The following is a 12585-nucleotide window of genomic DNA, read 5'->3' as shown; positions in this document are numbered from 1 at the left end:
GGTGACTGATATGATGCAGGGCCTTATGATACACTTCTGGGAGAGTGTAATGCAGGAGTAATGACATTACTTGATGAAAGTAATGACATTAGAATGCATACGAACCACAAAAACGTAATGAGTAATGCTATGCATTACTTCTGAAAAAATTATAAGTAAGTATAATGTACTACAAAATAAAAGTAATTTCCTCACCTCTACAGTCTATCAAGAGAGATTAGTATCTGCAGTTAAATTAGTGGCCTCTGTTCCATCTATCTTGTCACAGTTGTCTTCACAACTTTTCACAGTCGTGCTTGTGGTGCGAAAAAGCCCTTGGTAAAAAAAAGGGGCAGGGGGTGTTAAGTCAAATCCGGGTTGAATAAAAAAAATCTGACTTTTATTTCGTACTTCTGTAGGTTTTTTTAAACCCTGTGTGGGGCCCGCAGCCACCTTCCTCGCCATGCAGGGAATATCCGGTAATTTCTGTGGCAAAAAAAGAGTGAAAAAGTGCGGAAAAAATAATAGAGAGAGAGGGCCGGGAGCTTACAACTTACAACGCGGCGCGGGTAACGGGCAGGTTATGCTGACGGATTTCAATCACGGCCGAACAGGCGGGTTGCCGGCGGCGCATCAGGCGTTCTGTTGGCCCCCTGTTCGTGGCTGATAAGCAAGTTGGCTTCCTCCTTTCAACGTCAGAGCGGCGGCGTGTCGCCGAAGGGGTCAGGTGCCACCGCCGATAACGACGGGCCGCCTTTATTTTCTGTACTGACAAAAAAGGAAGAAAAAAAAGAAAAAGCCAGGATCCCTCGTTTTCTGTAATCGTAGCTCAAGATTGACTCCGCAGTTCCACGGAATACTTCCCGAGGAGAGGATAAAAAGCACAGACATTGCTGAGAAGGAAAATGTGGGAATGTATTGCGTAATGGTTGTATGGCAGGTGTTTGCGCGTGATATGTGATGGGGGGGGGGGGGGGGTCTGCTCATGGTCGTCCCGTTGGTGTCCACATCTGCACGTTTTCTGGATAACGTACAGGAGCGACCTAAATTGCAATCCTCCTACTGAGAAGTGGGGCAAGCATGTGTAAACATGTCATGTGGTTACCGTGCTTTCAAGCTTACACTGGAATGTTTTATCGATTGTGGTATCGTAAAAGGTGGAGGTGTTGTTGTGTCCGCTCTAAAGCAGAGTCGCACAGTGTTATTAGGTGTCTTGCCAGAATAGTCTCAATGCACGTGCACAGTGCCGGATTTACAACGGTGGTCATCTGCATGGCCGGTACTGTGCAAGTGTGCATGGTGGTTCATATGGATGGAGGATGGCCAGGTTGTTACACGATTTTAACTTCAGTATGACATACCCGTGGTACTGTACAGAAGCGTAGCCAGAAAAATAGTTCGGAAGCGGTTCGATGGGAACTTTACAGGGGGGAGGAGGATTTCACCCACGTTTCCCTCTCCCAAATGCGCTACCAAAGATACAATTTCGGGAGGAGTTCGAGGCCCCAAACCCCACCTCTGGCTACGCCACTGTTACTGTATATTATATCTTGCGTTGATGGACAGAATAAATTGCAGTATATGGTACTTGATTCACTTATTAACTCGTTGTACAAAATACTAATATCAAGTTACTGGCGCCATTGACTCCCAGATTGGTGTCGAGATATTTGTGAGGACCGTTTGTTATGTGCTACTACTTTTATTTTGCAGTAGCACAGATAATGTACTGTATAAAAATTCTGACTGGATCTAAGTGATTTCCATGAGGATTTAAAAGATAACATTTCGAAAAAAAAAAAAAAAAAGACCAGGTCGCGCGGCATAGTGTTGTGCTGTAGTGATCGCCTTCCACGCGGAGACTGGGAGGTGACACGGGTTCGAATCTGCTCTGCTCCCACATGAACGCAGACAAGAAGAGCTGCTAAACTGAACAGGAGAGAAACTGATGTTGTGAGGCTGGAACAACATAGAAGGGACAGATACAAACAAAGCCTCAAATTGCCTAAGAAATCAACGATGAAAGATGAAAGTCACTGAAAAGGTTACAGCTCTCTATAGCTAGCTAACCTTTTTAGTGACTTTCATCTTTCATTGCTAAACTGAGTTTAAGGACGGGCGGAGGGACAGCGGACAAGTGGACACGGAGACTCACAATGTGTTTTGCGGGTCTCCGTGTCCACTTGTCCGCTATCCCTCCTCCAACTCAAGGATATGCTGTTCGCCTGGTCTACATGCCAGCTCGCTAGCTTGCCTTCTTATTTTCTCGCGTTTCCTAAATTGCAATCACGTTGGGGGTCACAATGCCAGGAGCATGAAATACAGTGGATTTCGTGGCTGAAGTTGACAGCTCGCGAGCTGCTGGCACAGATCGGCTGCATTAGCATAGTGGCGGGAAAAAAGAAAACAGTGATCGAAATGCCTGTCAAAAGAGGTAGCATTGTTATTAACAGTGCGACGCGACAGATGTCAGAATCAAAATTTATATCAGTATGTTTTGCCACACTGGCGCTCTTCGTTGGGACTGTGTGTGTGCCGAAAGGGAACGAATGAGCGCACACGACCGCGCAGCTGCCGCCTGATTGTATTACTCGAGTTTTTAAAAGTTTCCAAGATTTCAGAAATGAACAATCTAGTAACGGCGTACTTCCACTGTAAGGTTGGCAATATTTCATTTTCCTGACGGTGAGGCCCCGTAGATTGATGGTTCAGCCATCGCATAAAAACGTTTCATTTTCTCCGCGAATTTATTGTTTTAATCCAGAAGCGAATTCTAATATCAAGTCTGATCGATAGCGAGGGTATCATTCCAACGACAAAACGAAAACCGTTGGTAGGCACGCCCTATGTAAATAGGATATACTAGGAGGACGTTTACTACTAATGCCAATGGACATTTGCGCCTCGGTACAAAAGGGTTGTTCTCCCGTTTACGCCAATATGTACGTTTGAAGCGACAGTTGGGGACCAAAAGTAATGAACCCTTCTATTGCAACAAAACTTGTAGCGAACTATAATTGAATATGGCAGCAAGGGCAACGAAGCCATAGATGTAGTGCTTGCGACACGGTTGTCTGGAATCGTCTGACCGTACTGCTGCCCATATTTCCTTGGTTGCCCTCAGAAATGTTGTTCCACTATTGTAGTTAGAGAAAGACCGTATATTGCACGTGTTTATTACTCAAAATAAATCATCTTGCAACACCTGGAGATATGAGATGGGATAAACCACAGGGTGCTGATTTCAGACAAGCGTGTCGCAAGTAGTACTTATGGACTTAGAGGAAGTGAGGTTTCGCTAGGGGAGGGTCAGCTCGTTCGGGGCGTCCATTGTTGGCCATGTGGTACAGTGCAGGGAGGCTAAGTTCGTTCATTGTAGAGATAACTCGATGCGTCAAGATAAGTATTCGGAACGCGCCTATTGGACAGCGCTGCGCACTGTACTGCCCGCGGTCCAATAGACGCGTTCCGATTATTTTTCTCGACGCGTCAAGTTACCTCAGCACTCAACGAACTTAGCCTCTCGAACATGATGGGAATTGATGTTCTAAGGCTGGAACACGTAGAAAGGACAAATACATACAAAGCCTCAAGTGCCTAAGAAAGTAATGATGAAAGCTTAGCCTCCTTGGACAAAAGTTTATCGAACACAGGAAGGAAAGTTTATCGAACTCCATGGCGTGGCAGGCGCGTGCGCGCACAGCATGCACTAAAAGCACCGGATGCACGAGCTGAAGCGACGTTCACTGCGTAGTGCCGAGGCAAGAAAGAGGCAAGGTATAATTTTGATTGTAGCTTTGTAACGGAATCAAAGTTTTGAATTACGACAAGTGCGAAATTAACACAGCGTGTAAAGTAATTTGAAGTGAACTTGTGGTTGCGTTTTAGTGCCCCTTTAATGTGCGATCTAGAAAATTCCTAAAATATATCCGTGCAGTCACGTAATCTTTATGCCCATCCTCCGCGGAGGCTTTAGCGAATTCGTTGAAGACGAAAGAGAATTGATTCTACTCAGCGTAGGTAATTAGCCGAGATGAAAGGGAGTTATCACATGCATGCGGCTCTGGTCATGGCAAACTTACAGCCTGCTATTGAACTTCTCAATACGCCATGCCTTCGCCGCCCCCATCGACCCCGAGGGTGAAGCTCCACAGCTTGGAATCCTGTTACATTGCGTTCTGCTTCGAGCCTCATCCTGAAAACCCAGCCTTTTTGATATTCTCCATCGTCCAGAATTTTCGGTAGTTTTCGTACATTCCTCCGTGTGACAGTGATTCATGTGGTTGGCATGCCCTGAAGCGTGCTTGCACCATTGGCGTAGCTTATTGGACATGTTACGTGCATGTATCACGCCTAGCTACCATGTCTTCGGTAACTCATTTCTATGTTTTGTCTCGCCGGTTTGTTGCCGCGCCTAATTTGGAGTGAGGTAGGTGAAAAGGTAGCCAGGAACGCAGCGGCCCATCTTTTATTTTTAGTTTTTTCGGCTTTCGCACCGTTTAGGAGTTCTCTGGCGAATTCCTTTCGCTTCGGAACATCTTGTTACCGAACAATAGCCCAGGTTACATATCCATTATCGTTGAGGTCGCTTTCCAATATAAAGCGGTAACCGCATACGACGAATTCTCGACAGAAAACCGGTTACCGCTTTTCCGGTGAGCCGACGCGAGCAATGGGAACGTCACCGATTTCTCGACGACAGCGGTGGACAGAAAAATCCGACGAAGAGCGGAAGCGGCCGCTCGACGGCAGCCAATAGGACCGCTCAACGCGCTATCGTTCCACTAGCGGACGTGGCGGGCATTTCGGATGCGCGTATGACCAACCTGGGAACTGGGGAGCATGCTGTCGCCCGCCCGCTGCTGTCTGAGGGCGCTTTTGTAACGCTTGATTCGCGAATATGCTTTGACTGCAAGAACTACTTCTGTGTGCCGCTATAACTTTTCTATGCGTAGCAAAATATTTATCAGTTAATTTGAAGTCAAAGTTTAACACGGACTAACGAAACGCCCGCTAGGGCGCCACCGTCCGCCGCAGTGGAAATCTCTGCATACGGTTCGTCCCGCCGTTTTTCCGTCGAGTTGTCGTGCCGGTGGGAAAGTGGGAAGTCGGCCGTTTTTCGGGCGAGAAATCGTCGTATGCAGTTACCGCTTAAGGGTATCGCGCCGTTCGGGTCGTCGCTGGGTTTTGTAGAGTGGCATTTTTCCACTGCCAAGGGCCTCTGAAGGCGGCGAATATAACGAACTTCGTTGTGTGATAAAGTGACCAGACTTCCCGATTTATGCGGGAGAGGTCGCTCTGTCCCACCAGTCTGCGCGCGGGACGGCGTTCTGTCCCGTTTCGGCAACAAGGAACTTGGAATGGAAGAAAGACCCGGCTGAATAGCAGATACACATTTGACTTCCACGTGGTACTCTTCCGCTCGTATCTTTCCACGATCTACTCCAGGGAACTACTCAGTGTGTTGGTTTACACTCATAGTCACAACTTTATCGAAACCAGTGCTTGCTTGCGCACGCTTTACTCATCAATAAACAAATTAGAATGGTGCAAGCGAGCTGGTCGACTGCAGGAGGAGGTAATATTTCCTAGAGTTTGAGGAACACACAAGACTCAAACCAGCAACGAAGCTTTATTGCAGTAGGCACTGATGTTGAGGCGGGGAGGGAGAGCGGAATATCGTTGTCTCCGGCAAGGCTGTCATGTGAAGCAGTCAAAAACAGACAAAGTTACAAAAAAAGCTTTTCTTTTTTTTGTGTGTGTGTCTGGACAGCGTCGGAGAATCAAGTTGTCTCGGTGGGAGTTATTTCTTGGTTTAATGATCATTATAATGATCATGGTCATGACCAGTCATCGCGGCGTCGGCGATCATAGCGACAGGGAAGTGCAAATTCGGCGAAAAAGTTCGGGGGGGGGGGAGAGTTTCCCTCCATATATGCAATCGTGAAGACACAGTAAAAAGAATCTATTCTAACCACGGTAGTTTGTGTACTGTAGGTAGCACAAGGTCTAGGCTCAATGAAAAAAAAAAAAAAAAAACTATGTTGACAGACAGCACACCCTCTCTCCCTCAACCCAGACGTCTCGCCATGGGGTCAAAATGATACGGTCACTTTATTGTGTGAACAGCACTTCGTCCCGGGACACTAGCTAAGCAACTGGTGAGGGCAGAAGTTTGGCAGCACACGCTAAACAATGTTCCAACGAAGCTGTCTCGCAGTGCCTTCTGAAGGAAGTGAACGGGTGCCCTAACGATACTTCGATCTCCGAATGAAATGCCATCGGAAATGCTGGCTTATTTTTTTTTACTCAAACGCGTGCCAGCGACCAATGACGACTAAGCGAAAGCGCGCCATGATATATGAAACCCGCGCAGTGGTTCCGGCATGAACGCTGCATGAGACAGAAAAAAAAAAGGCAATACGCACAGAGCAGGAACAGGAAGAAAATGGAAAAATGTGGATCGATGCTCGTGTCAGTTGCACATGGTGCTCGACGCGGTTTGAATAGGGATTTCGTTGCTCGATTTATCAAGTTCATTTACCAAGCCCCGTATTTACTCCACCAGAAATCGCCCAGGGATGGCCTCGCGTAGAAAGGGCTCATGCACACTAGTTAACCCGTATACGTCGTATGGAGGGAACGATATAAAACAAAAGGAATTTCTCGCAGTGTCGCAGATTCGCCCTACGAACGTGATCACGTCTGCCCTTTTTAGGAGGAGAGAATGCGAGGGACATGTGCAGCAGCGGTTCATCCAATGTTTCATTGGCGACACGGGTTTTGATGCTAAAATAACAAAGCCCCCCCCCCCCCCCCTGTAGGGGGTGCGCAGGAAAAAAGTTCGGGGCGTCGCCAAACGGGGAGGGGGGGGGGGTGTTGAGGGAGGTCTGGATAAATAACTGATGTGCTTGGTTTAGTCCGCGTTCTACAGGGTGACTGCAGGAGCGAGGGATGTCTCTACCCACTGCAAAGACAGCTTACATCAGGACAACTCATACCACACTCAACTTATACCAACTCATACCGAGACATCTCATACCAAGACGACTCGTACCGGGCCAACCCATACCGGGGCAACTCATGCCACACTCATCTCATTCCAATTCAAGTCCTGCCGGGAAAGACCCTATGAGGAAAAAAAAATATCACAGAATGTGACTCATAGTGAAGGAAATGTACGAACCTACAAATAACATTTACTGAAGCACATTGAAGGGTCGTTGAAGTGCAGTACATGGGAAATAAGGAATTTTGAAAAGACACAAAGTGTAAATTGTCCCACATTTCCGTCGTCGCGTGGAATACTAATACCCCTGTCAGACGGCATGTTCGAAGGACTTCGGGGAATTGTCATTTGCAAAAAATGACCTCTGACAGCCGTGTCAGACGGCAGCTCAAAGGACCTTTCTCAGAAATGACCATCAACGCGAAAGGAGGCCCCCAACGACATTTGAGGAGCAGAAAGGAGCAATCTCGACAACAGTGATGTTATGCCATTGTACCCTCGCGCTGAACGGGCCTCGTCAGCCCTTTTGGCAAAAAGCGGACGTAAACAAACACTTGCGCGTCGCGCTACCTTCGCAGCTGAATGTAGGAAAACCTATAAAATACGGATAATGAAGTGAAACTGTGTAAGCGTATTTAGATCCTATTTAGAGAAGTGCATATGGCTTCTGCATCTTGATTTGTGGCGCACAGACAAACTTCAAATTTCCACACCAGACAGGGAAAACGAAACCGAAAAAGGGATCCGGTGAGGGCAGTCAGTTGAGGTGCACTCCTTTCCCGCCTGTCTGGCAGGCGCCCCCGAACAAAGGTCATTTGAGAGGCCGAAGGCCATTTCTCGCAATTGACATTTTGAAATGCTGTCTGACTAGGGTATAAGACACTAATCATTTGAGTACGTGAACGACCTCAACCCGCCAGGCGTTGTTTTCGTGATGCCTTTTTAATTTATGATTTGTGCTGTTCTATTTGAGGCCAAAGCTCATGCCGCGGAGTCTGTGATTTGTCCTATACACCCTGTTCTACGTTATTATGCAAATCCGATTTACGTATCATAACGATGTATTTTTTGTTTTCTAAATTAAACTCATAGGTGGTATCGTGTTTCGGTGAGTCCTGGATCACTGATATCAATCTCAGACGCCAGTGATAACGCGTTTGCCCAGTCAGCCCAGATAAAGAAAAACTAGGGAGAAAGGCGTTCCACATTATTATGCAAGCAACTAGTTTCAAGCAAGATAGGAAGGAAAAAGGATCTCTCCGCTGCTGAAAAGAGTCAAATAGTACAATGCCTGGCACAAGGTATGAAAATATTGAATATTTCGAGACAACTTAAGCGTGACCATCGGACTGTGAAGACATTTGTGGCTGACTCCGAGCACAGAAGGGTCCGCGCAGATAAAGGCACAGCATAATCAGGAAGGTTTCTGCCAGCCAAATGCATCGGATCAAGAGAGAGGCAGCTAAAGTACCCTTGCAAAGCAGCAAACAGATATTTGAAGCTGCTGGTGCCTCTGGAGTCCCGCGAACCTCAAGGTGCAGAATCCTCCAGAGGATTGCAGCTTTGCATAAGCCTACTACTCGGCCACCTCTCTCCAGTGTTCACAAGCAGAAACGTGTGCAGTGGGCACAGACATACATGAAGATTAATTCTGAAGTAGTCTTGTTTACTGATGAATGCCGCGCAACCCTCGATGAAGGCAGGCCTCAGCTTAAAAGAAGGCGCGCACCTTGTGTGCTTGCCGTAGACGTGCATCCTTCATGCCGTGAGATGTGACGTCACTGAATATCTGGCCACTAACATGAACACCCGTAGAAGAGAGGGTTCGGATCCGGGAATTCCGGCATAATTTCACGTCCCGAAATCCCGGGATTTCGTGAGGCCGCATCCCGGAATTCCGGGATAATAAATTTCGGCTTGCTTGGCAACGAATAATCGGTTGTATACGAGTGAAACGTAAAGGACGGTGTCTTAGCGACTTTTGGTTTCAAGCGTCCCTTCCCCAAAAAATATCATTTGCAATTCGAAACCGAACCAACCTCGTCGTCCATGACACATGACGACAACAACAACAACAACTTTATTTAACTGATGACACATGACAAAGACGTTAGCTGCTGACTCATGGGAACCATGCAAGCCATAGCCGAGAGCAGCCCTCAAGTAGCGTTAGAACTTGTACGAAATCAGAAGACGTCTTCCAATAGAAAGCTACACAAAATATTGCAGAATCCTTCTCTCTCTCTGCAGAACCTCTCCTTTTGTTTCCTTGATCCTCATGAATACGTATATTTGAAAGTGAAAAAGAGTAAATGGAAACAGCCTTTTCACAAAACTGGACTCTGCTGCTCTAGACCAAAACACAACAGGGGAGAAGAGCACCATTCTCTGTGTTCACACAAGCGAACGATGCGGAAAATTGCGAAAAACATCATTGCGTACATAGAAGTGCCGAACGTCATATCTTCTCGTGCACTGCTAACCGCGGTAAATACCCTGTCTGAGGGACGCAGTCACAATATATTCCCTAGTAGACGACAAGAAGAGACGCATTTCAACACGACGTCGATATTCCGGCACGGTGCGAATGCTCAATATAATACGCGGCGAAACTTTTGCCCGCGGTGAGCACTTCTTTTTATTTTTTGAGTTTTCTTCCACTATAATGTTCTGTGGGGGATAGCGATACACGCACTGTATCGCAATTTCTTATAGCACGGGTGTGCAGGTGGATACAGCCCTATACGACATCCTTGGGATAACCGCAAAAAAATCCCGCTCCCGTCCCGGGCTCCACATCCGGAAATCCCGGGATTGTAAGAGCGGCTCGGGATTCCGAACCCTATAGTAGAAGACCGAACCCAAGGGGGCGCATGGGGTCAGTCCTGCCTTGTAACAGCAGACCTTATCCAGCAGCACAATAATATAATGAAAGCTCAGGTGCATTCCAAGCAGCACAATGTACTGAAACAGCGATTGTATAGAGATTCCAACGTTGTTTCTTCGTGCTCGGCTCTGCGGAATGAAGCTCCACGCTGATAAAACGCTTGCCAGCCCTGAACACCACATGCACTGGGATGATTGACATGTGACTATCCAGCTTTACGCACTCACATTTTAGTACATTATGCTGATTAGGTTAAAGCGAGTAAAATAAGATAGAAGGGAGGACGAATGCAGATATGAAGGCAGGCCGGCAACCTCAGGTGCATGGAGGTGGTTGGCAAGTGTCTTATCAGTACAGTGCACAGCTGCACGCAAAAATAACCTTCAGCAACATGTCATCGCTTGTGCACTCGCAGTTTTAGTGCATTCCGCTGTTTGCGACACGATGCAACCTAGATGAAAATAAAAATATTTAATGGGCGTATCAGGCGCCTGCGTTGTTGCTTATCGGCTTCTGTGCGCTCCTTGCCCCAAACGAAAGTTGTCTTTCGAAGAGATGCCACGGTCTTTGCGATGTCCTGAATACAACCACAGTAGAAGCTTGTGCTCATGATAGTCACTGGAAGTAGTATACATGTCTTCACTGTCGGAGCAGTACAGAACGCGGCGAGAGAGAGTCGTTCCGACTGCAGCTTTCTGGTAGCCTCTGGACATTCAAGGTAGCATTCTACTACTACTATGGCTACTTTTGTAGTTGAGTAGCATGCAGAGGCATTCTGTTGATTTATTTAGGTTTGCGGCACTGAAAGGTGTCACCCTACGCTGGATGTTTTTGTTTTTTGATTCTGTGTTAACGCCGCGAAGCAACCGTGGCTATGAGCGGCGGAGACAGCAGGAAGGAGTGGGGGGACAGGGGGGTTAGTTAGGGGGAACGTCTGGAAAGTCTTCGGGAAAAACCTCAGACAGCACAGCCGGCGGTAGGATTCGAACCTCCCACCTCCCAGCCTTCAGCACGACCTTAGCTGCCACCCACCATGCCGCTGGTGTTTCTGGTATAGAATTTCCGCAACTTGGCCGACCACAATGCTTCTTCATCGGCGTGAAGGGCATTACCCTTCGCCATGTATACCAGCTTATTCATGCGGTTGCGCAGACTTTTCCACCGATCTTTTCTTTTTATCTTTCGCCCAAGCGGCAATGTACGGGAATTCTAAAATATGTAACGCCCGAAGTGGAGAGCCGTTTGAGGAATTGATTCACACGTGGCCATGCATGCAGAAGGCGACTCAAGCCTGGGCGTGTGGTGTGCGTTGATACGGTGTACTTGTGAAGATGGTCCCAGCTTGGGGATATTATCTCTCAGAAGCAGATACAAGGCGAGGGAATGCTGCGCTGTATAAACAGCTTTTTGCCTCCGTAATTTATGACTGGCGCCGGTGCAATACTAAACCGTTCGCTTCCGCAGGGGGGAGATTGAAACCCCGAGAAGAGGAAGAAAAAAAGAACGGAACATTCCGTAAGTACTGCAGCGGATCGTTGTTCCTTTCTTTTTCTCGAGGTGACAAAAAGCACAGACGTTGACCGATGACATTCCTCACCCTTTGCTTGTGGAAACTGAGACGAAAATAAATGCGTGTAGTTATACAATGGGTAGTACGGAATGGAAAAAAAAGTAAAAAGTTAACTGCTTTATATTGTGCTTGTTACTGCAGGGAGTATGCACTTTTGCATTCTACGCGCTTGTGTTGTAAGCAGGGAATCGGAGGGGGGGGGGGGGGGCGCAAGAAGAGACGTCCCTCACCGCTTGTGGAAGAAAGGTCCAACGGGAAAAAAGATTCATCGGGAAAGAACACCCAACGGGGTCACGTGACTGAGGGAAGAAAGATCGAAAACGACTAAGTGTGTGCGTACGTCTATCGTATGATACTGTCAGTTTGTGATAACTTGATACTAATTTAATAAACTAATGTTGACGAACTCTAAAATTTGCGAACTTCGAGGACACTCGAAAATTTCGCTAGAGAGATGACGCATCCGGATAGATACCGTGGCGTGAAGAATTAACGGAGGTTAGTGGTCACAAATACAGGGTGTCCGGTGAGAAAGTGTCAATAAATTTCTAAAAATAGGTGGAACTTCAGAAAATTATGGAACTACTTGGAATACACGCACACAGACTTTTGCCACAGATTCAGGCCGTTTGCATTCGCGTCACACATTAATTAAGCTAATTTTGCTAATTGAACTCGAAAATTAGCCAAGCAAAGGTAACGCTTTTCTTGATGAATTCGAAGCTGATGGCCACCGAAATCAGTTTTTTTTTTTTTTTCAGAAGATTTGTACAAAAATTTGACAGCCGCAAAACCGTCACTTGGCAAGGCGTGCTCCATGAAATTTGCGTTTGCGTAAATGCTGGCTCTGCCATTATCGAGAGGAAGTGGAAACAGCCACACCCGATCGAGGGCATTACAGCGGTAACCGATGTTGTCAGTGACAGTGGCTGGGGACAAGACGGTATGCACGTTGATAAGGGCGGAAGGCGTGATTATGTCCTTGTTCGCATAGGAGGGAGGGTATTTGGATGGAACGAAAAGTTCCGCAAACGTAAATGTCAGCAAGCGCACCTCGCACGGGGACGGTTTTGCGGCTGTCAAATTTTTGTACAAATCTTCTGAAAAAACAAACAAAAGAAACTGTGATTTCGGTTGGAA

The sequence above is a fragment of the Ornithodoros turicata genome, chromosome 1 (assembly GCF_037126465.1).
Source record: "Ornithodoros turicata isolate Travis chromosome 1, ASM3712646v1, whole genome shotgun sequence".
Lineage (NCBI taxonomy): Eukaryota > Metazoa > Arthropoda > Arachnida > Ixodida > Argasidae > Ornithodoros > Ornithodoros turicata.
This window is presented reverse-complemented; position numbering follows the sequence as displayed.